The following is a 19401-nucleotide window of genomic DNA, read 5'->3' on the forward strand; positions in this document are numbered from 1 at the left end:
AGTAGGTAGACTGTATGTTTGACTGGTCTTTAATACTACAGTAGGTAGACTGTATGGTTGACTGATCTTTATTATTGCTACAGTAGGTAGACTGTGTGGTTGACTGATCTTTATTCTTGCTACAGTAGGTAGACTGTATGTTTGACTGGTCTTTAATGCTACAGTAGGTAGACTGTCTGTTTGACTGATCTTTATTCTTGCTACAGTAGGTAGACTGTATGTTTGACTGGTCTTTAATGCTACAGTAGATAGACTGTATGTTTGACTGGTCTTTAGTACTACAGTAGATAGACTGTATGTTTGACTGGTCTTTAATACTACAGTAGGTAGACTGTATGTTTGACTGGTCTTTAGCACTACAGTAGGTAGACTGTATGTTTGACTGGTCATTAATACTACAGTAGGTAAACTGTATGTTTAACTGGTCTTTAATACTACAGTAGGTAGACTGTATGTTTGACTGGTCTTTAATGCTACAGTAGGTAGACTGTATGTTTGACTGGTCTTTAATACTACAGTAGGTAGACTGTATGTTTGACTGGTCTTTAGCACTACAGTAGGTAGACTATATGTTTGACTGGTCATTAATACTACAGTAGGTAGACTGTATGTTTGACTGGTCTTTAATACTACAGTAGGTAGACTGTATGTTTGACTGGTCTTTAGTACCACAGTAGATAGACTGTATGTTTGACTGGTCTTTAATACTACAGTAGATAGACTGTATGTTTGACTGGTCTTTAGTGCTACAGTAGGTAGACTGTATGTTTGACTGGTCTACAGTACTACAGTATGTAGACTGTATGTTTGACTGATCTTTACTATTGCTACAGTATGTAGACTGTATGTTTGACTGATCTTTATTATTGCTACAGTAGGTAGACTGTATGTTTGACTGGTCTTTAATACTACAGTAGGTAGACTGTATGTTTGACTGGTCTTTATTATTGCTACAGTAGGTAGACTGTATGTTTGACTGGTCTTTAATGCTACAGTAGATAGACTGTATGTTTGACTGGTCTTTAGTACTACAGTAGATAGACTATGTTTGACTGGTCTTTAATACTACAGTAGGTAGACTGTATGTTTGACTGGTCTTTAGCACTACAGTAGGTAGACTGTATGTTTGACTGGTCATTAATACTACAGTAGGTAGACTGTATGTTTAACTGGTCTTTAATACTACAGTAGGTAGACTGTATGTTTGACTGGTCTTTAATGCTACAGTAGGTAGACTGTATGTTTGACTGGTCTTTAATACTACAGTAGGTAGACTGTATGTTTGACTGGTCTTTAGCACTACAGTAGGTAGACTGTATGTTTGACTGGTTTTTAATACTACAGTAGATAGACTGTATGTTTAACTGGTCTTTAGTACTACAGTATATAGACTGTATGTTTGACTGGTCTTTAATACTACAGTAGATAGACTGTATGTTTAACTGGTCTTTAGTACTACAGTAGGTAGACTGTATGTTTGACTGGTCTTTAGTACTACAGTATATAGACTGTATGTTTGACTGGTCTTTAATACTACAGTAGATAGACTGTATGTTTAACTGGTCTTTAATACTACAGTAGATAGACTGTATGTTTGACTGGTCTTTATTATTGCTACAGTAGGTAGACTGTATGTTTGACTGATCTTTAGTACTACAGTAGGTAGACTGTATGTTTGACTGGTATTTAGTGTTACAGTAGATAGACTGTATGTTTGACTGGTCTTTAATACTACAGTAGGTAGACTGTATGTTTGACTGGTCTTTAATACTACAGTAGGTAGACTGTATGTTTGACTGGTCTACAGTACTACAGTAGGTAGACTGTATGTGTGACTGGTCTTTAATACTACAGTAGGTAGACTGTATGTTTGACTGGTCTTTAATACTACAGTAGGTAGACTGTATGTTTGACTGGTCTTTAATACTACAGTAGGTAGACTGTATGTTTGACTGGTCTTTAGTACTACAGTAGGTAGACTGTATGTTTGACTGGTCTTTAGTGTTACAGTAGGTAGACTGTATGTTTGACTGGTCTTTAGTACTACAGTAGGTAGACTGTATGTTTGACTGGTCTTTAGTACTACAGTAGATAGACTGTATGTTTGACTGGTCTTTAATGCTACAGTAGGTAGACTGTATGTTTGACTGGTCTTTAATGCTACAGTAGGTAGACTGTATGTTTGACTGGTCTTTAATGCTACAGTAGGTAGACTGTATGTTTGACTGGTCTTTAATGCTACAGTAGGTAGACTGTATGTTTGACTGGTCTTTAATACTACAGTAGGTAGACTGTATGTTTGACTGGTCTTTAGTACTACAGTAGATAGACTGTATGTTTGACTGGTCTTTAGCACTACAGTAGATAGACTGTATGTTTGACTGGTCTTTAGTGCTACAGTAGGTAGACTGTATGTTTGACTGATCTTTATTCTTGCTACAGTAGATAGACTGTATGTTTGACTGGTCTTTAATACTACAGTAGATAGACTGTATGTTTAACTGGTCTTTATTATTGCTACAGTAGGTAGACTGTATGTTTGACTGGTCTTTATTCTTGCTACAGTAGATAGACTGTATGTTTGACTGGTCTTTAATGCTACAGTAGGTAGACTGTATGTTTGACTGGTCTTTAATACTACAGTAGGTAGACTGTATGTTTGACTGGTCTTTAGCACTACAGTAGGTAGACTGTATGTTTGACTGGTTTTTAATACTACAGTAGATAGACTGTATGTTTAACTGGTCTTTAGTACTACAGTATATAGACTGTATGTTTGACTGGTCTTTAATACTACAGTAGATAGACTGTATGTTTAACTGGTCTTTAGTACTACAGTAGGTAGACTGTATGTTTGACTGGTCTTTAATGCTACAGTAGGTAGACTGTATGTTTGACAGATCTTTATTCTTGCTACAGTAGATAGACTGTATGTTTGACTGGTCTTTATTATTGCTACAGTAGGTAGACTGTATGTTTGACTGATCTTTAGTACTACAGTAGGTAGACTGTATGTTTAACTGGTCTTTAGTGCTACAGTAGGTAGACTGTATGTTTGACTGGTCTTTAATACTACAGTAGGTAGACTGTATGTTTGACTGGTCTTTAATACGACAGTAGGTAGACTGTATGTTTGACTGGTCTTTAATACTACAGTAGGTAGACTGTATGTTTGACTGGTCTTTAGTGCTACAGTAGGTAGACTGTGTGTTTGACTGGTATTTAATACTACAGTAGGTAGACTGTATGTTTGACTGGTCTTTAGTACTACAGTAGGTAGACTGTATGTTTGACTGGTCTTTAAAACTACAGTAGGTAGACTGTATGTTTGACTGGTCTTTAACGCTACAGTAGATAGACTGTATGTTTGACTGGTCTTTAGCACTACAGTAGGTAGACTGTATGTTTGACTGGTCATTAATACTACAGTAGGTAGACTGTATGTTTAACTGGTCTTTAATACTACAGTAGGTAGACTGTATGTTTGACTGGTCTTTAATGCTACAGTAGGTAGACTGTATGTTTGACTGGTCTTTAATACTACAGTAGGTAGACTGTATGTTTGACTGGTCTTTAGCACTACAGTAGGTAGACTGTATGTTTGACTGGTCATTAATACTACAGTAGGTAGACTGTATGTTTGACTGGTCTTTAATACTACAGTAGGTAGACTGTATGTTTGACTGGTCTTTAGTACCACAGTAGATAGACTGTATGTTTGACTGGTCTTTAATACTACAGTAGATAGACTGTATGTTTGACTGGTCTTTAGTGCTACAGTAGGTAGACTGTATGTTTGACTGGTCTACAGTACTACAGTATGTAGACTGTATGTTTGACTGATCTTTACTATTGCTACAGTATGTAGACTGTATGTTTGACTGATCTTTATTATTGCTACAGTAGGTAGACTGTATGTTTGACTGGTCTTTAATACTACAGTAGGTAGACTGTATGTTTGACTGGTCTTTATTATTGCTACAGTAGGTAGACTGTATGTTTGACTGGTCTTTAATGCTACAGTAGATAGACTGTATGTTTGACTAGTCTTTAGTACTACAGTAGATAGACTGTATGTTTGACTGGTCTTTAATACTACAGTAGGTAGACTGTATGTTTGACTGGTCTTTAGCACTACAGTAGGTAGACTGTATGTTTGACTGGTCATTAATACTACAGTAGGTAGACTGTATGTTTAACTGGTCTTTAATACTACAGTAGGTAGACTGTATGTTTGACTGGTCTTTAATGCTACAGTAGGTAGACTGTATGTTTGACTGGTCTTTAATACTACAGTAGGTAGACTGTATGTTTGACTGGTCTTTAGCACTACAGTAGGTAGACTGTATGTTTGACTGGTTTTTAATACTACAGTAGATAGACTGTATGTTTAACTGGTCTTTAGTACTACAGTATATAGACTGTATGTTTGACTGGTCTTTAATACTACAGTAGATAGACTGTATGTTTAACTGGTCTTTAGTACTACAGTAGGTAGACTGTATGTTTGACTGGTCTTTAATGCTACAGTAGGTAGACTGTATGTTTGACAGATCTTTATTCTTGCTACAGTAGATAGACTGTATGTTTGACTGGTCTTTATTATTGCTACAGTAGGTAGACTGTATGTTTGACTGATCTTTAGTACTACAGTAGGTAGACTGTATGTTTAACTGGTCTTTAGTGCTACAGTAGGTAGACTGTATGTTTGACTGGTCTTTAATACTACAGTAGGTAGACTGTATGTTTGACTGGTCTTTAATACTACAGTAGGTAGACTGTATGTTTGACTGGTGTTTAGTGCTACAGTAGGTAGACTGTGTGTTTGACTGGTATTTAATACTACAGTAGGTAGACTGTATGTTTGACTGGTCTTTAGTACTACAGTAGGTAGACTGTATGTTTGACTGGTCTTTAAAACTACAGTAGGTAGACTGTATGTTTGACTGGTCTTTAACGCTACAGTAGATAGACTGTATGTTTGACTGGTCTTTAATACTACAGTAGGTAGACTGTATGTTTGACTGGTATTTAGTGTTACAGTAGATAGACTGTATGGTTGACTGGTCTTTATTGCTACAGTAGATAGACTGTATGTTTGACTGGTATTTAGTGTTACAGTAGGTAGACTGTATGTTTGACTGGTCTTTAATGCTACAGTAGGTAGACTGTATGTTTGACTGATCTTTATTCTTGCTACAGTAGATAGACTGTATGTTTGACTGGTCTTTATTATTGCTACAGTAGGTAGACTGTATGTTTGACTGATCTTTAGTACTACAGTAGGTAGACTGTATGTTTAACTGGTCTTTAGTGCTACAGTAGGTAGACTGTATGTTTGACTGGTCTTTAATGCTACAGTAGATAGACTGTATGTTTGACTGGTCTTTAGTACTACAGTAGATAGACTGTATGTTTGACTGGTCTTTAATACTACAGTAGGTAGACTGTATGTTTGACTGGTCTTTAATGCTACAGTAGGTAGACTGTATGTTTGACTGGTCTTTAATACTACAGTAGGTAGACTGTATGTTTGACTGGTCTTTAGTACTACAGTAGATAGACTGTATGTTTGACTGGTCTTTAGCACTACAGTAGATAGACTGTATGTTTGACTGGTCTTTAGTGCTACAGTAGGTAGACTGTATGTTTGACTGATCTTTATTCTTGCTACAGTAGATAGACTGTATGTTTGACTGGTCTTTAATACTACAGTAGATAGACTGTATGTTTAACTGGTCTTTATTATTGCTACAGTATGTAGACTGTATGTTTGACTGATCTTTATTCTTGCTACAGTAGATAGACTGTATGTTTGACTGGTCTTTAATGCTACAGTAGGTAGACTGTATGTTTGACTGGTCTTTAGTACTACAGTAGATAGACTGTATGCTTGACTGGTCTTTAATGCTACAGTAGGTAGACTATATGTTTGACTGGTCTACAGTACTACAGTAGGTAGACTGTATGTTTGACTGGTCTTTAATACTACAGTAGGTAGACTGTATGTTTGACTGGTCTTTAATGCTACAGTAGGTAGACTATATGTTTGACTGGTCTACAGTACTACAGTAGGTAGACTGTATGTTTGACTGGTCTACGGTACTACAGTAGGTAGACTGTATGTTTGACTGGTCTTTAATGCTACAGTAGATAGACTGTATGTTTGACTGGTCTTTAGTGCTACAGTAGGTAGACTGTATGTTTGACTGGTCTACAGTACTACAGTAGGTAGACTGTATGTTTGACTGGTTTTTAATGCTACAGTAGATAGACTGTATGTTTGACTGGTCTACAGTACTACAGTAGGTAGACTGTATGTTTGACTGGTCTTTAATGCTACAGTAGGTAGACTGTATGTTTGACTGGTCTTTAGTGCTACAGTAGGTAGACTGTATGTTTGACTGGTCTTTAATACTACAGTAGGTAGACTGTATGTTTGACTGGTCTTTAATACTACAGTAGGTAGACTGTATGTTTGATTGGTCTTTAGTACTACAGTAGGTAGACTGTATGTTTGACTGGTCTTTAGTGCTACAGTAGGTAGACTGTATGTTTGACTGGTCTTTAGTACTACAGTAGATAGACTGTATGTTTGACTGGTCTTTAATGCTACAGTAGGTAGACTGTATGTTTGACTGGTCTTTAATGCTACAGTAGGTAGACTGTATGTTTGACTGGTCTTTAATACTACAGTAGATAGACTGTATGTTTGACTGGTCTTTAATACTACAGTAGATAGACTGTATGTTTGACTGGTCTTTAATACTACAGTAGATAGACTGTATGTTTGACTGGTCTTTAGTGCTACAGTAGGTAGACTGTATGTTTGACTGGTCTTTAGTACTACAGTAGATAGACTGTATGTTTGACTGGTCTTTATTGCTACAGTAGGTAGACTGTATGTTTTACTGGTCTTTAATACTACAGTAGGTAGACTGTATGTTTGACTGGTCTTTAATACTACAGTAGGTAGACTGTATGTTTGACTGATCTTTAATACTACAGTAGATAGACTGTATGTTTGACTGGTCTTTATTATTGCTACAGTAGGTAGACTGTATGTTTGACTGGTCTTTAATACTACAGTAGGTAGACTGTATGTTTGACTGGTCTTTAGCACTACAGTAGGTAGACTGTATGTTTGACTGGTCATTAATACTACAGTAGGTAGACTGTATGTTTGACTGGTCTTTAATACTACAGTAGGTAGACTGTATGTTTGACTGGTCTTTAGTACCACAGTAGATAGACTGTATGTTTGACTGGTCTTTAATACTACAGTAGATAGACTGTATGTTTGACTGGTCTTTAGTGCTACAGTAGGTAGACTGTATGTTTGACTGGTCTACAGTACTACAGTATGTAGACTGTATGTTTGACTGATCTTTACTATTGCTACAGTATGTAGACTGTATGTTTGACTGATCTTTATTATTGCTACAGTAGGTAGACTGTATGTTTGACTGGTCTTTAATACTACAGTAGGTAGACTGTATGTTTGACTGGTCTTTATTATTGCTACAGTAGGTAGACTGTATGTTTGACTGGTCTTTAATGCTACAGTAGATAGACTGTATGTTTGACTAGTCTTTAGTACTACAGTATATAGACTGTATGTTTGACTGGTCTTTAATACTACAGTAGATAGACTGTATGTTTAACTGGTCTTTAGTACTACAGTAGGTAGACTGTATGTTTGACTGGTCTTTAATGCTACAGTAGGTAGACTGTATGTTTGACAGATCTTTATTCTTGCTACAGTAGATAGACTGTATGTTTGACTGGTCTTTATTATTGCTACAGTAGGTAGACTGTATGTTTGACTGATCTTTAGTACTACAGTAGGTAGACTGTATGTTTAACTGGTCTTTAGTGCTACAGTAGGTAGACTGTATGTTTGACTGGTCTTTAATACTACAGTAGGTAGACTGTATGTTTGACTGGTCTTTAATACGACAGTAGGTAGACTGTATGTTTGACTGGTCTTTAATACTACAGTAGGTAGACTGTATGTTTGACTGGTGTTTAGTGCTACAGTAGGTAGACTGTGTGTTTGACTGGTATTTAATACTACAGTAGGTAGACTGTATGTTTGACTGGTCTTTAGTACTACAGTAGGTAGACTGTATGTTTGACTGGTCTTTAAAACTACAGTAGGTAGACTGTATGTTTGACTGGTCTTTAACGCTACAGTAGATAGACTGTATGTTTGACTGGTCTTTAATACTACAGTAGGTAGACTGTATGTTTGACTGGTATTTAGTGTTACAGTAGATAGACTGTATGGTTGACTGGTCTTTATTGCTACAGTAGATAGACTGTATGTTTGACTGGTATTTAGTGTTACAGTAGGTAGACTGTATGTTTGACTGGTCTTTAATGCTACAGTAGGTAGACTGTATGTTTGACTGATCTTTATTCTTGCTACAGTAGATAGACTGTATGTTTGACTGGTCTTTATTATTGCTACAGTAGGTAGACTGTATGTTTGACTGATCTTTAGTACTACAGTAGGTAGACTGTATGTTTAACTGGTCTTTAGTGCTACAGTAGGTAGACTGTATGTTTGACTGGTCTTTAATGCTACAGTAGGTAGACTGTCTGTTTGACTGATCTTTATTCTTGCTACAGTAGGTAGACTGTATGTTTGACTGGTCTTTAATGCTACAGTAGATAGACTGTATGTTTGACTGGTCTTTAGTACTACAGTAGATAGACTGTATGTTTGACTGGTCTTTAATACTACAGTAGGTAGACTGTATGTTTGACTGGTCTTTAATGCTACAGTAGGTAGACTGTATGTTTGACTGGTCTTTAATACTACAGTAGGTAGACTGTATGTTTGACTGGTCTTTAGTACTACAGTAGATAGACTGTATGTTTGACTGGTCTTTAGCACTACAGTAGATAGACTGTATGTTTGACTGGTCTTTAGTGCTACAGTAGGTAGACTGTATGTTTGACTGATCTTTATTCTTGCTACAGTAGATAGACTGTATGTTTGACTGGTCTTTAATACTACAGTAGATAGACTGTATGTTTAACTGGTCTTTATTATTGCTACAGTATGTAGACTGTATGTTTGACTGATCTTTATTCTTGCTACAGTAGATAGACTGTATGTTTGACTGGTCTTTAATGCTACAGTAGGTAGACTGTATGTTTGACTGGTCTTTAGTACTACAGTAGATAGACTGTATGCTTGACTGGTCTTTAATGCTACAGTAGGTAGACTATATGTTTGACTGGTCTACAGTACTACAGTAGGTAGACTGTATGTTTGACTGGTCTTTAATACTACAGTAGGTAGACTGTATGTTTGACTGGTCTTTAATGCTACAGTAGGTAGACTATATGTTTGACTGGTCTACAGTACTACAGTAGGTAGACTGTATGTTTGACTGGTCTACGGTACTACAGTAGGTAGACTGTATGTTTGACTGGTCTTTAATGCTACAGTAGATAGACTGTATGTTTGACTGGTCTTTAGTGCTACAGTAGGTAGACTGTATGTTTGACTGGTCTACAGTACTACAGTAGGTAGACTGTATGTTTGACTGGTTTTTAATGCTACAGTAGATAGACTGTATGTTTGACTGGTCTACAGTACTACAGTAGGTAGACTGTATGTTTGACTGGTCTTTAATGCTACAGTAGGTAGACTGTATGTTTGACTGGTCTTTAGTGCTACAGTAGGTAGACTGTATGTTTGACTGGTCTTTAATACTACAGTAGGTAGACTGTATGTTTGACTGGTCTTTAATACTACAGTAGGTAGACTGTATGTTTGATTGGTCTTTAGTACTACAGTAGGTAGACTGTATGTTTGACTGGTCTTTAGTGCTACAGTAGGTAGACTGTATGTTTGACTGGTCTTTAGTACTACAGTAGATAGACTGTATGTTTGACTGGTCTTTAATGCTACAGTAGGTAGACTGTATGTTTGACTGGTCTTTAATGCTACAGTAGGTAGACTGTATGTTTGACTGGTCTTTAATACTACAGTAGGTAGACTGTATGTTTGACTGATCTTTAATACTACAGTAGATAGACTGTATGTTTGACTGGTCTTTATTATTGCTACAGTAGGTAGACTGTATGTTTGACTGGTCTTTAATACTACAGTAGGTAGACTGTATGTTTGACTGGTCTTTAGCACTACAGTAGGTAGACTGTATGTTTGACTGGTCATTAATACTACAGTAGGTAGACTGTATGTTTGACTGGTCTTTAATACTACAGTAGATAGACTGTATGTTTGACTGGTCTTTAATACTACAGTAGATAGACTGTATGTTTGACTGGTCTTTAGTGCTACAGTAGGTAGACTGTATGTTTGACTGGTCTTTAGTACTACAGTAGATAGACTGTATGTTTGACTGGTCTTTATTGCTACAGTAGGTAGACTGTATGTTTTACTGGTCTTTAATACTACAGTAGGTAGACTGTATGTTTGACTGGTCTTTAATACTACAGTAGGTAGACTGTATGTTTGACTGATCTTTAATACTACAGTAGATAGACTGTATGTTTGACTGGTCTTTATTATTGCTACAGTAGGTAGACTGTATGTTTGACTGGTCTTTAATACTACAGTAGGTAGACTGTATGTTTGACTGGTCTTTAGCACTACAGTAGGTAGACTGTATGTTTGACTGGTCATTAATACTACAGTAGGTAGACTGTATGTTTGACTGGTCTTTAATACTACAGTAGGTAGACTGTATGTTTGACTGGTCTTTAGTACCACAGTAGATAGACTGTATGTTTGACTGGTCTTTAATACTACAGTAGATAGACTGTATGTTTGACTGGTCTTTAGTGCTACAGTAGGTAGACTGTATGTTTGACTGGTCTACAGTACTACAGTATGTAGACTGTATGTTTGACTGATCTTTACTATTGCTACAGTATGTAGACTGTATGTTTGACTGATCTTTATTATTGCTACAGTAGGTAGACTGTATGTTTGACTGGTCTTTAATACTACAGTAGGTAGACTGTATGTTTGACTGGTCTTTATTATTGCTACAGTAGGTAGACTGTATGTTTGACTGGTCTTTAATGCTACAGTAGATAGACTGTATGTTTGACTAGTCTTTAGTACTACAGTAGATAGACTGTATGTTTGACTGGTCTTTAATACTACAGTAGGTAGACTGTATGTTTGACTGGTCTTTAGCACTACAGTAGGTAGACTGTATGTTTGACTGGTCATTAATACTACAGTAGGTAGACTGTATGTTTAACTGGTCTTTAATACTACAGTAGGTAGACTGTATGTTTGACTGGTCTTTAATGCTACAGTAGGTAGACTGTATGTTTGACTGGTCTTTAATACTACAGTAGGTAGACTGTATGTTTGACTGGTCTTTAGCACTACAGTAGGTAGACTGTATGTTTGACTGGTTTTTAATACTACAGTAGATAGACTGTATGTTTAACTGGTCTTTAGTACTACAGTATATAGACTGTATGTTTGACTGGTCTTTAATACTACAGTAGATAGACTGTATGTTTAACTGGTCTTTAGTACTACAGTAGGTAGACTGTATGTTTGACTGGTCTTTAATGCTACAGTAGGTAGACTGTATGTTTGACAGATCTTTATTCTTGCTACAGTAGATAGACTGTATGTTTGACTGGTCTTTATTATTGCTACAGTAGGTAGACTGTATGTTTGACTGATCTTTAGTACTACAGTAGGTAGACTGTATGTTTAACTGGTCTTTAGTGCTACAGTAGGTAGACTGTATGTTTGACTGGTCTTTAATACTACAGTAGGTAGACTGTATGTTTGACTGGTCTTTAATACGACAGTAGGTAGACTGTATGTTTGACTGGTCTTTAATACTACAGTAGGTAGACTGTATGTTTGACTGGTGTTTAGTGCTACAGTAGGTAGACTGTGTGTTTGACTGGTATTTAATACTACAGTAGGTAGACTGTATGTTTGACTGGTCTTTAGTACTACAGTAGGTAGACTGTATGTTTGACTGGTCTTTAAAACTACAGTAGGTAGACTGTATGTTTGACTGGTCTTTAACGCTACAGTAGATAGACTGTATGTTTGACTGGTCTTTAATACTACAGTAGGTAGACTGTATGTTTGACTGGTATTTAGTGTTACAGTAGATAGACTGTATGGTTGACTGGTCTTTATTGCTACAGTAGATAGACTGTATGTTTGACTGGTATTTAGTGTTACAGTAGGTAGACTGTATGTTTGACTGGTCTTTAATGCTACAGTAGGTAGACTGTATGTTTGACTGATCTTTATTCTTGCTACAGTAGATAGACTGTATGTTTGACTGGTCTTTATTATTGCTACAGTAGGTAGACTGTATGTTTGACTGATCTTTAGTACTACAGTAGGTAGACTGTATGTTTAACTGGTCTTTAGTGCTACAGTAGGTAGACTGTATGTTTGACTGGTCTTTAATGCTACAGTAGGTAGACTGTCTGTTTGACTGATCTTTATTCTTGCTACAGTAGGTAGACTGTATGTTTGACTGGTCTTTAATGCTACAGTAGATAGACTGTATGTTTGACTGGTCTTTAGTACTACAGTAGATAGACTGTATGTTTGACTGGTCTTTAATACTACAGTAGGTAGACTGTATGTTTGACTGGTCTTTAATGCTACAGTAGGTAGACTGTATGTTTGACTGGTCTTTAATACTACAGTAGGTAGACTGTATGTTTGACTGGTCTTTAGTACTACAGTAGATAGACTGTATGTTTGACTGGTCTTTAGCACTACAGTAGATAGACTGTATGTTTGACTGGTCTTTAGTGCTACAGTAGGTAGACTGTATGTTTGACTGATCTTTATTCTTGCTACAGTAGATAGACTGTATGTTTGACTGGTCTTTAATACTACAGTAGATAGACTGTATGTTTAACTGGTCTTTATTATTGCTACAGTATGTAGACTGTATGTTTGACTGATCTTTATTCTTGCTACAGTAGATAGACTGTATGTTTGACTGGTCTTTAATGCTACAGTAGGTAGACTGTATGTTTGACTGGTCTTTAGTACTACAGTAGATAGACTGTATGCTTGACTGGTCTTTAATGCTACAGTAGGTAGACTATATGTTTGACTGGTCTACAGTACTACAGTAGGTAGACTGTATGTTTGACTGGTCTTTAATACTACAGTAGGTAGACTGTATGTTTGACTGGTCTTTAATGCTACAGTAGGTAGACTATATGTTTGACTGGTCTACAGTACTACAGTAGGTAGACTGTATGTTTGACTGGTCTACGGTACTACAGTAGGTAGACTGTATGTTTGACTGGTCTTTAATGCTACAGTAGATAGACTGTATGTTTGACTGGTCTTTAGTGCTACAGTAGGTAGACTGTATGTTTGACTGGTCTACAGTACTACAGTAGGTAGACTGTATGTTTGACTGGTTTTTAATGCTACAGTAGATAGACTGTATGTTTGACTGGTCTACAGTACTACAGTAGGTAGACTGTATGTTTGACTGGTCTTTAATGCTACAGTAGGTAGACTGTATGTTTGACTGGTCTTTAGTGCTACAGTAGGTAGACTGTATGTTTGACTGGTCTTTAATACTACAGTAGGTAGACTGTATGTTTGACTGGTCTTTAATACTACAGTAGGTAGACTGTATGTTTGATTGGTCTTTAGTACTACAGTAGGTAGACTGTATGTTTGACTGGTCTTTAGTGCTACAGTAGGTAGACTGTATGTTTGACTGGTCTTTAGTACTACAGTAGATAGACTGTATGTTTGACTGGTCTTTAATGCTACAGTAGGTAGACTGTATGTTTGACTGGTCTTTAATGCTACAGTAGGTAGACTGTATGTTTGACTGGTCTTTAATACTACAGTAGATAGACTGTATGTTTGACTGGTCTTTAATACTACAGTAGATAGACTGTATGTTTGACTGGTCTTTAGTACTACAGTAGATAGACTGTATGTTTGACTGGTCTTTATTGCTACAGTAGGTAGACTGTATGTTTTACTGGTCTTTAATACTACAGTAGGTAGACTGTATGTTTGACTGGTCTTTAATACTACAGTAGGTAGACTGTATGTTTGACTGATCTTTAATACTACAGTAGATAGACTGTATGTTTGACTGGTCTTTATTATTGCTACAGTAGGTAGACTGTATGTTTGACTGGTCTTTAATACTACAGTAGGTAGACTGTATGTTTGACTGGTCTTTAGCACTACAGTAGGTAGACTGTATGTTTGACTGGTCATTAATACTACAGTAGGTAGACTGTATGTTTGACTGGTCTTTAATACTACAGTAGATAGACTGTATGTTTGACTGGTCTTTAATACTACAGTAGATAGACTGTATGTTTGACTGGTCTTTAGTGCTACAGTAGGTAGACTGTATGTTTGACTGGTCTTTAGTACTACAGTAGATAGACTGTATGTTTGACTGGTCTTTATTGCTACAGTAGGTAGACTGTATGTTTTACTGGTCTTTAATACTACAGTAGGTAGACTGTATGTTTGACTGGTCTTTAATACTACAGTAGGTAGACTGTATGTTTGACTGATCTTTAATACTACAGTAGATAGACTGTATGTTTGACTGGTCTTTATTATTGCTACAGTAGGTAGACTGTATGTTTGACTGGTCTTTAATACTACAGTAGGTAGACTGTATGTTTGACTGGTCTTTAGCACTACAGTAGGTAGACTGTATGTTTGACTGGTCATTAATACTACAGTAGGTAGACTGTATGTTTGACTGGTCTTTAATACTACAGTAGGTAGACTGTATGTTTGACTGGTCTTTAGTACCACAGTAGATAGACTGTATGTTTGACTGGTCTTTAATACTACAGTAGACAGACTGTATGTTTGACTGGTCTTTAGTGCTACAGTAGGTAGACTGTATGTTTGACTGGTCTACAGTACTACAGTATGTAGACTGTATGTTTGACTGATCTTTACTATTGCTACAGTATGTAGACTGTATGTTTGACTGATCTTTATTATTGCTACAGTAGGTAGACTGTATGTTTGACTGGTCTTTAATACTACAGTAGGTAGACTGTATGTTTGACTGGTCTTTATTATTGCTACAGTAGGTAGACTGTATGTTTGACTGGTCTTTAATGCTACAGTAGATAGACTGTATGTTTGACTAGTCTTTAGTACTACAGTAGATAGACTGTATGTTTGACTGGTCTTTAATACTACAGTAGGTAGACTGTATGTTTGACTGGTCTTTAGCACTACAGTAGGTAGACTGTATGTTTGACTGGTCATTAATACTACAGTAGGTAGACTGTATGTTTAACTGGTCTTTAATACTACAGTAGGTAGACTGTATGTTTGACTGGTCTTTAATGCTACAGTAGGTAGACTGTATGTTTGACTGGTCTTTAATACTACAGTAGGTAGACTGTATGTTTGACTGGTCTTTAGCACTACAGTAGGTAGACTGTATGTTTGACTGGTTTTTAATACTACAGTAGATAGACTGTATGTTTAACTGGTCTTTAGTACTACAGTATATAGACTGTATGTTTGACTGGTCTTTAATACTACAGTAGATAGACTGTATGTTTAACTGGTCTTTAGTACTACAGTAGGTAGACTGTATGTTTGACTGGTCTTTAATGCTACAGTAGGTAGACTGTATGTTTGACTGGTATTTAGTGTTACAGTAGATAGACTGTATGGTTGACTGGTCTTTATTGCTACAGTAGATAGACTGTATGTTTGACTGGTATTTAGTGTTACAGTAGGTAGACTGTATGTTTGACTGGTCTTTAATGCTACAGTAGGTAGACTGTATGTTTGACTGATCTTTATTCTTGCTACAGTAGATAGACTGTATGTTTGACTGGTCTTTATTATTGCTACAGTAGGTAGACTGTATGTTTGACTGATCTTTAGTACTACAGTAGGTAGACTGTATGTTTAACTGGTCTTTAGTGCTACAGTAGGTAGACTGTATGTTTGACTGGTCTTTAATGCTACAGTAGGTAGACTGTCTGTTTGACTGATCTTTATTCTTGCTACAGTAGGTAGACTGTATGTTTGACTGGTCTTTAATGCTACAGTAGATAGACTGTATGTTTGACTGGTCTTTAGTACTACAGTAGATAGACTGTATGTTTGACTGGTCTTTAATACTACAGTAGGTAGACTGTATGTTTGACTGGTCTTTAATGCTACAGTAGGTAGACTGTATGTTTGACTGGTCTTTAATACTACAGTAGGTAGACTGTATGTTTGACTGGTCTTTAGTACTACAGTAGATAGACTGTATGTTTGACTGGTCTTTAGCACTACAGTAGATAGACTGTATGTTTGACTGGTCTTTAGTGCTACAGTAGGTAGACTGTATGTTTGACTGATCTTTATTCTTGCTACAGTAGATAGACTGTATGTTTGACTGGTCTTTAATACTACAGTAGATAGACTGTATGTTTAACTGGTCTTTATTATTGCTACAGTATGTAGACTGTATGTTTGACTGATCTTTATTCTTGCTACAGTAGATAGACTGTATGTTTGACTGGTCTTTAATGCTACAGTAGGTAGACTGTATGTTTGACTGGTCTTTAGTACTACAGTAGATAGACTGTATGCTTGACTGGTCTTTAATTCTACAGTAGGTAGACTATATGTTTGACTGGTCTACAGTACTACAGTAGGTAGACTGTATGTTTGACTGGTCTTTAATACTACAGTAGGTAGACTGTATGTTTGACTGGTCTTTAATGCTACAGTAGGTAGACTATATGTTTGACTGGTCTACAGTACTACAGTAGGTAGACTGTATGTTTGACTGGTCTACGGTACTACAGTAGGTAGACTGTATGTTTGACTGGTCTTTAATGCTACAGTAGATAGACTGTATGTTTGACTGGTCTTTAGTGCTACAGTAGGTAGACTGTATGTTTGACTGGTCTACAGTACTACAGTAGGTAGACTGTATGTTTGACTGGTTTTTAATGCTACAGTAGATAGACTGTATGTTTGACTGGTCTACAGTACTACAGTAGGTAGACTGTATGTTTGACTGGTCTTTAATGCTACAGTAGGTAGACTGTATGTTTGACTGGTCTTTAGTGCTACAGTAGGTAGACTGTATGTTTGACTGGTCTTTAATACTACAGTAGGTAGACTGTATGTTTGACTGGTCTTTAATACTACAGTAGGTAGACTGTATGTTTGATTGGTCTTTAGTACTACAGTAGGTAGACTGTATGTTTGACTGGTCTTTAGTGCTACAGTAGGTAGACTGTATGTTTGACTGGTCTTTAGTACTACAGTAGATAGACTGTATGTTTGACTGGTCTTTAATGCTACAGTAGGTAGACTGTATGTTTGACTGGTCTTTAATGCTACAGTAGGTAGACTGTATGTTTGACTGGTCTTTAATACTACAGTAGATAGACTGTATGTTTGACTGGTCTTTAATACTACAGTAGATAGACTGTATGTTTGACTGGTCTTTAATACTACAGTAGATAGACTGTATGTTTGACTGGTCTTTAGTGATACAGTAGGTAGACTGTATGTTTGACTGGTCTTTAGTACTACAGTAGATAGACTGTATGTTTGACTGGTCTTTATTGCTACAGTAGGTAGACTGTATGTTTTACTGGTCTTTAATACTACAGTAGGTAGACTGTATGTTTGACTGGTCTTTAATACTACAGTAGGTAGACTGTATGTTTGACTGATCTTTAATACTACAGTAGATAGACTTTATGTTTGACTGGTCTTTAATACTACAGTAGGTAGACTGTATGTTTGACTGGTCTTTAATACTACAGTAGATAGACTGTATGTTTGACTGGTCTTTAATACTACAGTAGATAGACCGTATGTTTGACTGGTCTTTAGTACTACAGTAGGTTGACTGTATGTTTGACTGGTCTTTAATACTACAGTAGGTTGACTGTATGTTTGACTGGTCTTTAATACTACAGTAGATAGACTGTATGTTTGACTGGTCTTTATTGCTACAGTATGTAGACTGTATGTTTGACTGGTCTTTAATACTACAGTAGATAGACTGTATGTTTGACTGGTCTTTAGTGCTACAGTATGTAGACTGTATGTTTGACTGGTCTACAGTACTACAGTATGTAGACTGTATGTTTGACTGATCTTTATTATTGCTACAGTATGTAGACTGTATGTTTGACTGATCTTTATTATTGCTACAGTAGGTAGACTGTATGTTTGACTGGTCTTTAATACTACAGTAGGTAGACTGTATGGTTGACTGATCTTTATTATTGCTACAGTAGGTAGACTGTGTGGTTGACTGATCTTTATTCTTGCTACAGTAGGTAGACTGTATGTTTGACTGGTCTTTAATGCTACAGTAGGTAGACTGTCTGTTTGACTGATCTTTATTCTTGCTACAGTAGGTAGACTGTATGTTTGACTGGTCTTTAATGCTACAGTAGATAGACTGTATGTTTGACTGGTCTTTAGTACTACAGTAGATAGACTGTATGTTTGACTGGTCTTTAATACTACAGTAGGTAGACTGTATGTTTGACTGGTCTTTAATGCTACAGTAGGTAGACTGTATGTTTGACTGGTCTTTAATACTACAGTAGGTAGACTGTATGTTTGACTGGTCTTTAGTACTACAGTAGATAGACTGTATGTTTGACTGGTCTTTAGCACTACAGTAGATAGACTGTATGTTTGACTGGTCTTTAGTGCTACAGTAGGTAGACTGTATGTTTGACTGATCTTTATTCTTGCTACAGTAGATAGACTGTATGTTTGACTGGTCTTTAATACTACAGTAGATAGACTGTATGTTTAACTGGTCTTTATTATTGCTACAGTATGTAGACTGTATGTTTGACTGATCTTTATTCTTGCTACAGTAGATACACTGTATGTTTGACTGGTCTTTAATGCTACAGTAGGTAGACTGTATGTTTGACTGGTCTTTAGTACTACAGTAGATAGACTGTATGCTTGACTGGTCTTTAATTCTACAGTAGGTAGACTATATGTTTGACTGGTCTACAGTACTACAGTAGGTAGACTGTATGTTTGACTGGTCTTTAATACTACAGTAGGTAGACTGTATGTTTGACTGGTCTTTAATGCTACAGTAGGTAGACTATATGTTTGACTGGTCTACAGTACTACAGTAGGTAGACTGTATGTTTGACTGGTCTACGGTACTACAGTAGGTAGACTGTATGTTTGACTGGTCTTTAATGCTACAGTAGATAGACTGTATGTTTGACTGGTCTTTAGTGCTACAGTAGGTAGACTGTATGTTTGACTGGTCTACAGTACTACAGTAGGTAGACTGTATGTTTGACTGGTTTTTAATGCTACAGTAGATAGACTGTATGTTTGACTGGTCTACAGTACTACAGTAGGTAGACTGTATG

Source organism: Salmo salar, chromosome 05 (assembly GCF_965601325.2).
Source record: "Salmo salar chromosome 05, fSalSal1, whole genome shotgun sequence".
Classification (NCBI taxonomy): Eukaryota; Metazoa; Chordata; class Actinopteri; order Salmoniformes; family Salmonidae; genus Salmo; species Salmo salar.